This window comes from Sander vitreus, unplaced genomic scaffold (genome assembly GCF_031162955.1).
Source record: "Sander vitreus isolate 19-12246 unplaced genomic scaffold, sanVit1 ctg268_2, whole genome shotgun sequence".
Taxonomy (NCBI): Eukaryota; Metazoa; Chordata; class Actinopteri; order Perciformes; family Percidae; genus Sander; species Sander vitreus.
The window spans coordinates 153,831-165,345 of NW_027595433.1; the positions used below are offsets into that span (position 1 = coordinate 153,831).

The window sequence follows — 11,515 nt, forward strand, 5'->3', positions numbered from 1 at the left end:
AAAAAAGTAATTGTATAGTATGTCGAAATAAAAATAAAAAAAATCATGAGCCCGTCGAGAGCCTGCTGACGAGTGGTAGAAGGTCAGCAGCAGGTTGGAGTCCAGGTCGTGCTTCCTGAGGACTCTCAGGAAGTGTAGCTGCTGTTGAGTCTTCTTGATGACCGCTGTGATGTTGTCTGTCCAGGAGATAAGGACGCAGAGAAACCAAAGGTGTGGACCCTGTGTTTCATAGTTTATGAAACAGATGTTTTCATTTGTCTTCAGGGTCACATCAACCACATCCTGGGCCTCTGACAGCCTGCCAATCACAGTCCTCTCCTAAATAGTCATAGTATAGTTTGTCAAACATTTTGGAAAAAGTCATAGTATAGTATGTCGAAAAATGTCATAGTATAGTAATGTGTTTATATTAATAATAGTCTCTATACGTGTGTGTGTGTGTGTGTGTGTGTGTGTTTAGGCGATAGAGAGGGGTCTGGTGTTTGAGGTGTCGTACTCTGCAGCCCTCAAAGACTCCACCAGGAGGCGCTACACCATCGCCAACGCTTTGTGTCTGATGGAAACGTGGAAAGGGAAGGGATGTCCTCGACGTCCTGATTGGCTCTGTCTTGACTCACCTCTTTGTGTTTCAGAGTGTGATCCTGTCCAGCGCCGCGGAGAAGGTTGGTGATGATATATGCAGCATGTTCAGTCTGAAGTCATAAATAATAATATAATAATGTCCTCAGCCTCTGGAGCTCAGAGGGCCCTATGACATCGCCAACCTGTATCCTTCCTATTGGTTCAGACACAAACTGTAGTCTTCAACAAAAACTACAGTACTACAGTACTCGTTTCCTCCACCTGTGGATCCGTTGTTCTACACGCAGGTAAATCCTGTTATTGGGAATAAAGCTGGACGATAGAAAATGAATTTGTTTCTGAAACATATTTGATTGTGTGGTGTTTGTTGTTATCAGAAACCAGGGAGACGGCGAGCGGGATCATCTACATGGTGAAGAGCTGCAGCCATTGGCCGCCTGCAGACTGTAAGCCCCGCCTCCATCCCTTGAGACAGAACAGCAGCTGGTTAATGAGTGATAAATGTTCCAGCTGTGCTTCTGTGTTTCTACCTGAACAGGTGAAGCTCCCGTAGCCAAGAGAGCCAATCAGCTAACGGAGTGACAGACAGAGGAGGAGGGCGGGGCTTCTGGACACATTTATTATTCTTACAAACTGTTTATTTAATAAAGTTTTTGAAACACCATGAGTCAAAAATCCAAAAGTCAAATGTTTTACTTTTTTTAAATAAGTGTGCGGTACAAATGCTGCACTCTGATTGGTCAGCACCAAAGCAGGTACTGATGTCTAAAATAATTTTGAAGTATAAGGAAAAATTAAAAAAATATAGCTTAATTTTCAGCATTTTTATTTATTTTTTCACCAGACATTTAATTAAAACAGAAATGTTATGATTATTAAACACATATTTCAAAGTGCACAGAAACAAAATAAGAATCAAAAGCCGTCTTGGTTCATCTTTCCACTGTTCCAACAATCACCACTCTGGTTTGGTTGAAATAAACCCTTAATTCACCCACTTACATGTGGAGATATGCTGGCTCTATACACGCTAAAAGTCCTGATTATTTACATGGAGTCTGGTGGAAATATGCTGGCTCTATACACGCTAAAAGTCCTGATTATTTACATGGAGTCTGGTGGAGATATGCTGGCTCTATACACGCTAAAAGTCCTGATTATTTACATGGAGTCTGGTGGAGATATGCTGGCTCTATACACACTAAAAGTCCTGATTATTTACATGGAGTCTGGTGGAGATATGCTGGCTCTATACACACTAAAAGTCCAGATTATTTACATGGAGTCTGGTGGAGATATGCTGGCTCTATACACGCTAAAAGTCCTGATTATTTACATGGAGTCTGGTGGGTTTGGTGATGGTGATTTCGGGGCTGTTCCATGTTAAACTAAAAGGAGCTTCCTCTTTAACTAAAAGCTCTATCTCTGTAGGTAATGTCAGACTCTTAGAATAATAATCTGAGTCTGTCAGAGTTAACAACAGAACTATTAGTGGGTGGAAACTTTACCTTTTAATTAGGAGTTTAAACACAGACACAACAGGAAGAATACATCCATCAAATCAAGACACTAATAATCAGCATGTGGCCTTGTTTTATTTCATTTATTTTGCATTTAATTGTTCTACATTCCCAGACATTTACAACAATTGAATCATTGATGTTATTCTACAAGTCAGATTAATAAATCAGCCGTTTGCTTTCTATTGTCTGAGTTGTATGACATCATCAGTGTCTTTACTTTCAGTCTGAACAGACCTCAACAGATTTAAAACCACATTCAGTCACAGGAAATAAACAGTCAATATGAAATGTCACACAAAGATTATTAAATGAAAAGTCCACAAAGTAAGAAAATATGATGTTAAACTACAAAACAATAACTGGAGAGCATACAATTAAAAATGGCCAACTTCCAGTATGTCGGTAATGATGAGAGGAATGTTTGGACCAAATTCGTGAATATTAAAATAACTATGTCCAAATGAAGGCCTTTCATGCATTAGGGTCCCCTTATTAAAATCACGTGGACCAAATCACTGTATAGTCTCACAATGCTCAAAAGGTTATGGTTTTTGCGCCAACTTTTGGGAGTTTTGGAGTATATAAGGGGGTCAAAAATGTGTTCAAAGGTTAAAACAAATAAGGGGGTCCTATACACCTTTTTCACAGCAGACATGTTGACATGTCATAGCAGGAAAAGCATAGGTGTATTCAAAACCCATCAATGATGGGTGCATTCCACTTAGGAGAGGTCCTGGTATTGTGCATGCTGACTCACTGAAATAGCTTACTGGGACACTTGATGGAATTAAGCCATTGTTAAGGTGATCAATGAGAGCTGTGCTTTTCCTACTATGACAAGTCAAAATGTCTGCTGTGAAAAAGCTGTCCACAAAGCAAAAAGGTTAAAACAAATAAAGGGAGCCCTATAGAGCAGCCATTCCACACCTAGGCCCAAATGTGAAAGCAGCCCGGAGAAATTAATATTTTGAACATTGCTGCAACATTGAGAGTTTCTGTGCATCCTAAAGTCCTTAAACATGTATTCCTAAAATTAAAATTAGACTAACTTCCTGTCAGTCAAAAAAAAAAAAGTTTACAAAAATTAATATGTTTCTAAAGATGAGAACAAAGTTTTTACCACATTTCAAACATGCCTACGTTTTCCAACCAAAACTTCTTTAAACCCATTGTGGTAAAACAGCTTCAACATTAGCATTAAAAACATCGCCAAAAAAGTGTTAATGAACGTTGCAAAAAAAGTGTGGATTCGAGTGTTCTGAGGAAAGGCAGAAAACCATCCAGCTGATCCAGGATAACATCCATGCTGTTCAGAAGATAAAGTTACTGCTGGTCAGCCTTCAATGTGGAGAGAAGATCAGAATATAACACAGCTATCAGGGCATGAGGAGGAGGCAGCAGGAAACAGCTTGGCTCTGAAACATCTTCACTACGAGGCAGTGTGAAGGCGCCGGTGAGATTTAAGGTTACCACTCTGAGAAAAGGTTTTCCCACATTGATCACACCAGTACAGCTTCTCTCCAGTGTGAATGAGCTGGTGAGTTTTAAGGTGACCACTCTGAGAAAAAGTTTTCCCACATTGTTCACACAGGTACGGCTTCTCTCCAGTATGAATGAGCTGGTGAGATTTAAGGTGACTACTATGAGAAAAGGTTTTCCCACATTGTTCACACCAGTACGGCTTCTCTCCAGTGTGAACACGTCGGTGGCTTTCAACTTCTCCTGGAGTGGTGAACGTTTTCTCACATTGGTCACAGCTGTGAGGTTTATCTACAAAGTGAATGCGCTGGTGTCTTCTAAGGTGACCACTTTCAGAAAAAGTTTTTCCACATTGATCACAGCTATACGGCTTCTCTCCAGTGTGAATGCGCTGGTGGTTTTTAAGACTACTACTCTGAGTAAAAGTTTTCCCACATTGTTCACACTTGTACAGCTTCTCTCCAGTGTGAATGCGCTGGTGGTTTTTAAGGTTACTACTCTCAGAAAAAGTTTTTCCACATTGTTCACACCTGTAGGGCTTTTCTCCAGTGTGAATGCGCTGATGTCTTTTTAGGTGACTCTGATGTATGAAAGCTGCCCCACATTGATCACAGCTGTAAGGTTTATCTCCAGTGTGAATCAGTTGATGGACTTTAAGGTTACCCTGAGATGTGAAAGCTGCCCCACATTGTTCACAGCTGTAGGGCTTCTCTCCAGTGTGAATGCGTTGATGTATTATTAGGTCCCTCTGTCGTGTGAAAGCTGCCCCACATTGATCACAGCTGTGTAGATTCTCTCCAGTGTGCATGCGTTGATGTAATTTAAGGTATCCCTGTTGTGTGAAAGCTGCCCCACATTGATCACAGCTGTACGGCTTCTCTCCAGTGTGAATGCGTTGATGTATTTTTAGGTCCCTCTGTCGTGTGAAAGCTGCCCCACATTGATCACAGCTGTGTAGATTCTTTCCAGTGTGAACTCTCTGATGAATCTTTAAATATCCAGATGTTGTGAAGGATTTGTCACAGTGTTGACAGTGGTGACGTTTGGGTCCCTCTCCTCCTCGCCGTTTCTATAGCAACAGAGAGAAAGAGAGAGTTAGTGAACAACCTTTAAACCCTGCATTTTCTCTCACTCACAATTGTAACTCTTCATACAATCATTTTTGACAAAAGGATGGAAAATTATTTTGAACACAACTGTATGTGCCGGTTGCAGACATATTATGGAAGTCAATGTACTCTTCATAACTTTTATAAGTTCCAAAATATTCTACATTTTTCAGGCAAGTTGTAATGATACAACTGTAACGCTGTAATGAAACAGCGAGAGAAAGCGTGGCAGATGATCGCGGACCGCCTGGATGTGTAAGCAGCCTAAAAACATACAGACTACTGTGTTTCCCACAGATTAGATACTTATTTCGTAACAATCAAGTTTCAAAAACTGAGAAGGACATGCTGTTGGATGCTGTCCTCCTTAAATGCCTAACAAATCTCTTTCTCTCCCTGACCCTGTCTTTCACTGGTTGTGAATTTTCAATTGTGAAAATATTATTTATTATTCAGAACATACAATGTTTTTTTATAGCACTTTTTACTGTGCAATTGTGTAAAGGTGTTCACGAGATCGATACCAACCTTTCGTGAACTTGTGAATTTCACCAGCCGTCTTCTCTCCTTTCTGGAGACAGACGCTGTGTTTTAAGCCTCCAACGTCACCTTAACCTTAAACATAACCATTGCCACGCTGCCTGCAAGGCGATGTTGGGGGCTAAAAACACCAAACACTGCACCGTGGGAGGAGCGGTGTGTGTGTGTGTGTGTGTGTGATAGAGAGAGCGAGACAAGTGACAGAGAGATGGAGGAATGCAGGGAAAGGAAATGCAGCTCAACAGGTTTCAAATAGCGTTTAAAAAAAAAAAAGAATAACGAAACGCAATGTGCGGCGGCCGGTGTTGATAGTGCGGCGCACCGCCACACATTAGTCTGTGTGTGTGAAACACTACTGACCACTGCTCTGAAACCATCATAACCATACCATTCAAGGAGTTAGGCTACTAATCATTTGCACTAATTAACAGTTGTAGCTAGGGCTGCACAATATATCCTAAATGTTGAGTTAACGTGAAACGGGTAAACCTTATGGTGCATTCAAAGTTATTGTAAAATACCCTTTCCTCATCTGTTTTTGTCGTTTAACAGCAATTTACTGGTGAAATAACTTATTTTTGTTATGTTATTATTACATTTTATAATAAATCATTTAAATTCCTCCCTTTTTTGTGCTGATCCGAAAAATCAATCCGATCTGTGACTCAAAACCGTGATCCAAACCGAACCGTGAGTTTAGTGATCTATTGCACCCCTACTATTTTGCATGTATGTCTATGCATGTGCATATTGCAATGTGGAGAGTTATTTATATATAAATCCTAAAAGACATTTGTGAAACCCTCTGTGTGCATTCATTAATATTGAGATTAGATTTCTGGGACTCTTCAGTCTGGAGTAACCTCTTTCCTTCACTCACCTCCTCCTCCTCCTCCTTCTTCCTCTTGCTCCCTCGCTCCTCTGAGTCTCCCGAGGCCTCACTGACAACTTTCCTCTTGCCCTCCTTTTTCTCCTCCTTCTCCTTGTGTTTCTGCATGTACTCGGTGATAAGGTCGGGGCAGTCCAGGTTGTCTTGTGGCTCCCATGTGTTATCCTCACTGGAAAGGTGAGTGTAGACAGAAGAAAATCTCCTCAGGCTTTTTAGGCAATACATTCTCACTCTGATTGTTAGTTCATATTATTAATTTTTTTCTATTGCCATTTTGTAAGTTTATATGCGTGTCAAAATACCAAAATCTTCAACTTTGAGGGCATGATACAAGACCAAGAACACCAAGTATTAATATTATAGACTCATACTTACTCTGAGAACCCCTTCCATTTCAGCAGAAACTCTACTCTTCCCTTCACCACTCTGCGGTCCAAAACCTTCTCCACCACATACTCCTCCTCCGCCTCCTTTTCCTCCTCCTCCTCCTCCTCCTCCGCTGCTGCTGCTGCTGCAGCTGCTGCAGGAGGTGCTTCAGGCTGCTCCTCCTCCTCCTTCACTGCTGCAGGCTGCTCCTCCTCCTTGGCCTTCTTGCCCTTCTTTCCTGCTACGGTCGCCAGCTTGACGTCTACTGAGGGCTCCTTTGGTAGACCCAAGGGGGAAACATGCAGAGATAATGATACAAGGGTTAGAAGGACTAATGGGAGGTGGGAGTGACTTATAGTTTACCATGTTTTACTATATTAAAATGTTCTGTTTGAATGGAGAAAATGCAAGGGCTGATGAGGTGACCAATCCATAGGACTCAGAGTTTGAAGTACCTCCTGCATTAAAACTGAACTACTAAAATGTAAGCCACAAAAGTCATTAACTGGAGCTACACTGTAGCCTCAATCGCCGACATACAGAGTCTTCTGGAACAGAAGAGAGTCCTCTGTGCTTACATTGCTGACCATGACCTGCCCAGTACACTGACCGCTAACCAGTGGGCTTTTCTAGAAAGAATGAGCATTGTTCTAGCACCATTTGAAGAGCTAACAAGGAAAGTAATCTCATTGATTGCCTCCACCACCGACGTCATTCCAGCTGTCGCCATCCTCAAACGCATCCTGGATAAAGAAGGCGATGCAGATACTTGCATCAAAACAAAAAAAAACCTGCTTCAAGCTGTCAAACGCTTTGACACTGTGGAAGATGAACCCTCCACCCTGCTGGACCCGAGATATAAAGACAGGTAAGATTGTAAACTAACTCATTACATGAGGTCTATATTATAGATCGTTTTACTCTCCACAGTAACACTACTACTGTAATTGATGAGATGCCATGCTGTACATAGTTTATACAAGTGTGTGTATATACACACACACACACTCAGCATAAAAAGAAACGTCCTCTCACTTTCAACTGCTTTTATTTTCAGCCAACACATTTTAACATGTGTAAAACTTTGTATGAACATAAAAAAATTCAACTATCAAGAACTAAACTGAACAACGTTTCACAGACATGTGACTAACAGAAATGGAAAAAAGTGTCCCTGAACAAAGGATGGTCAAAATCAAAAGTTGTAGAACAAGACATCCCCCTCCCTCATGTGGTCCCCTTCCTGCAGGCCCATCCTGACATGACCCTCCAGCATGATAATGCCACCAGACATACCGCTCGTTCTGTGCACAATTTTCAGCAAGACAGGAATGTTAGCGTTCTGCCATGGCCAATCCCAGCACGTCTGGGACCTGTTGGATTGGAGGGTAAGGGCGAGAACCATAACCCCCAGAAATGTCCGGAAACTTGCAGGTGCCTTGGTGGAAGAATGGGGTCTCACATCTCACAGCAAGAACTGCCAAACCTGGTGCAGTCCATGAGGAGGAGATGCACTGCAGTACTTTATGCAGCTGGTGGCCACACCAGATACTGACTATGACTTTTGATTTTGACCATCCTTTGTTCAGGGACACATTATTCCATTTCTGTTAGTCACATGTCTGTGAAACGTTGTTCAGTTTAGTTCTTAGTAGTTGAATTTTGTTATGTTCATACAAAGTTGAGTTGGCTGAAAATAAAAGCAGTTGGAAGTGAGAGGACGGTTCTTTTTTTGCTGAGTATATATATATATATATATATATATATATATATATATATACATATATCATATATATATATATATATACACATATATCATATATATATATATATATACACATATATACATATATATATATATATATATATATATATATATACACACATATACATACACACACACATATACACACACATATGTATATTACTTTAATCAGCCTCAAGTTTTTGTGTCATCAAGTTTATCATATTTACCCTAACCTATGTTTTATTTCTGTTTCAGATACTTTACAAGTGCACAATCTTCAAAGCATGCAAAAGATGCACTGACAGGGGAACTAGAGGAAGAGTTGAGGAGCAGCACAGCTGGAGCATCAAAAGGCCCCTCGGGTGGAAGCAGCAGCAGCACCAAGTAAGAGCAGCTTCATGCAAGAGTTTGACCAAATTGTGGAGTGTGAAGATCCCGGTGCAGCAAGCAGCTCGAGTCCTGCAGTCCAACTGCATGGGTATCTTACAGAGACAACCATCGCTGCCTCAGACAACCCCTACCAGTACTGGGGAGTCAACAAAGACCGATCACCTTGATGCCATTGCCACAAAATACCTGTGTGCCCACTGCACTAGTGTAGAAAGAGTGTTCAGAACAGTGTCCAACATTGGGGATGAAAAGAGAAATAGACTTACAGCAGAGAGAGCAGACATGCTTGTCTTCATGAGAAAGACTTTGCCATTGCTGATTAAGTGAGCATTCCCAGGTCATGAGTGGTGTGGCACTGCACCACATGTTTACAATGTTTGGTAACTGTTTGATTACTATTGTATGTTTGACCAATACACTGTTTTGTTTCTGCTGCTACAATTTATTTTAATTTAAGAAGTTTGATTACATTCTGTTTTAGATTTGAATGCACAATTATTTTTTTAAATAAAAAATAAATAAGGATTCAATACATGACATCTCTGTTATTTAGTCTTAGTTAGGAAAGTCTGATGTCTTTAGTCTCTTCCACATGGAGGAAGGAAGGTATAAGGTGGAAGGTATACACTTTATTATTAATTCAACAACGGTATCAGATCGGTATCGGGTATCGACAGATACACAAAGCCCAGGCATCGGTATGGGGGACTGAAGAAGACGGATCGGTGCATCTCTGGGATAGTTGCACAGAATAAATCTCCATGGTAACTTATCTGCCTCTGCTTTCATGAAACCAAGTCAAGGCTTAATACATCCAGGATACCTGGGAAATCCCGGCCTAATCCACTATCTTGGTTTAGTGAAGTAGCCCTCTGTTACTTTAGAGTGGTTGTTGTGTCCTGAACACTGACCTGAACATGGCTGCTATCAGAGTCCCAGTCTGCTGCTTGTCTTCTGGGGACCTCGTTGCTCCGCTGCTCCGGGTTCTGGTTGTCCTCCTCCATTCCTCTCTGGTCCTGAAATCCAGCAGAGCTCCACTGGGGCTGCTGGACTCAGTCTGGATTCTGTTCAGTACAAATCCAAGCAGCAGAGATATTCAGGAGCTGCTGTCTCCTCTCGTTCTCCTCACATCCACACACAACTACAACAACAGTCTGAACACTCAAAGCAGCGGCTGAGAAACGGTTCCATTTCCTTCCTAGCTACAACATGAACTCAGAGTAGTTTGGAGAAAACAGCATTATATTAAACTGGGAATGAATCTAAAGGTAAAAACAAACACTACCATAACGCTGGCTGGTGTCTCCCTTCACAATAAAAGCCCAACTTAAATTCACTCAGAGCATTTCACTAACAGGAAACTCAATAAAAAGGGATTCTGCTGACACTAGATATCAAACTAAAGCTCCACACTATATCTTATAACTTTCAACCTTTCACACAGTTCACAGACTTAAATATCTGGTTTAAGGGATGAGAACTTTCAGATCCATCTGTAATGCGTGTGCAGGTTAGTTCCCCCAACAAATGTCAACGTCTGAAACTCGTTTCTCAGCAGGAGATTTATCCAATTCATAGCTGCCGAATGGGAAGCTAACTTCAGCGTGGTTGATGCAACAAAACATGAATATCAACTACTAGCTAGCCTGCTACATTACATTACATGTCATAAACACACTTATTTCAAAGAGGACAGAAACTAAATAAAACTATCAAAAGCCGTTTGGTTCACCTTTCCACTGTTCCAACAATCACCACTCTGGTTTGGTTGAAATAAACCCTTAATTCACCCATTTACATGTGGAGATATGCTGGCTCTATACACGCTAAAAGTCCTGATTATTTACATGGAGTCTGGTGGAAATATGCTGGCTCTATACACGCTAAAAGTCCTGATTATTTACATGGAGTCTGGTGGAGATATGCTGGCTCTATACACGCTAAAAGTCCTGATTATTTACATGGAGTCTGGTGGAGATATGCTGGCTCTATACACGCTAAAAGTCCTGATTATTTACATGGAGTCTGGTGGAGATATGCTGGCTCTATACACGCTAAAAGTCCTGATTATTTACATGGAGTCTGGTGGAGATATGCTGGCTCTATAAACGCTAAAAAGTCCTGATTATTTACATTGAGTCTGGTGGAGATATGCTGGCTCTATACACGCTAAAAGTCCTGATTATTTACATGGAGTCTGGTGGAGATATGCTGGCTCTATACACGCTAAAAGTCCTGATTATTTACATGGAGTCTGGTGGAAATATGCTGGCTCTATACACGCTAAAAGTCCTGATTATTTACATGGAGTCTGGTGGAAATATGCTGGCTCTATACACGCTAAAAGTCCTGATTATTTACATGGAGTCTGGTGTAGTTTGGTGATGGTCAGACAGAGACATAAACAGCCCTACACAACAGTCATTCAGACGGAGAAATAGCATTAGAAGCTACATTTAGCATTCAGCTCTGACTCACTCGACGCCAAACAAACGGCATTCATCTCTAAACTACATCACAACAAAATACAGTACAATAAAACATTGTGTGGCAGGCTTTAAAGCATTTTGGCTAATATTATCTCTGCAGCGTTTAACATGCGACTTACCACAGCAGTTATCAGGAGTTCTGACGTGGATTACCCAGAATGCATTACTTTTAGGGCTGCAGAGCAATGTGGGAGTGACGCCAGCAGGCGGTGCTGTCCCCATTTCTGCAGGAATTTAACAGAACCTAATATACAACCCGTTACACTGGTGTTGTTGATTTCGCTCGCCAAACCCACCAGACTCCATGTAAATAATCAGGACTTTTATCATCGTAAAACACACTTCATTCAAAGTGGACAGAAACTAAATTAAACTACCAAAAGCCGTCTTGGTTCATCTTT

The 11,515-nt window shown here is 41.2% G+C and overlaps 1 pseudogene across 1 annotated transcript; it reads right to left on the reverse strand.

The window, feature by feature from the left end:
• Positions 1-2,149: 2,149 nt before the first annotated feature.
• Positions 2,150-11,257, reverse strand: LOC144513516 (uncharacterized; annotated as a pseudogene). Its single transcript, XR_013501138.1, has 5 exons — positions 11,234-11,257; positions 9,537-9,689; positions 6,498-6,763; positions 6,114-6,291; positions 2,150-4,653 (listed from the first exon to the last, which is right to left on the reverse strand). The product of XR_013501138.1 is annotated as an uncharacterized LOC144513516 (transcript).
• Positions 11,258-11,515: the final 258 nt, after the last annotated feature.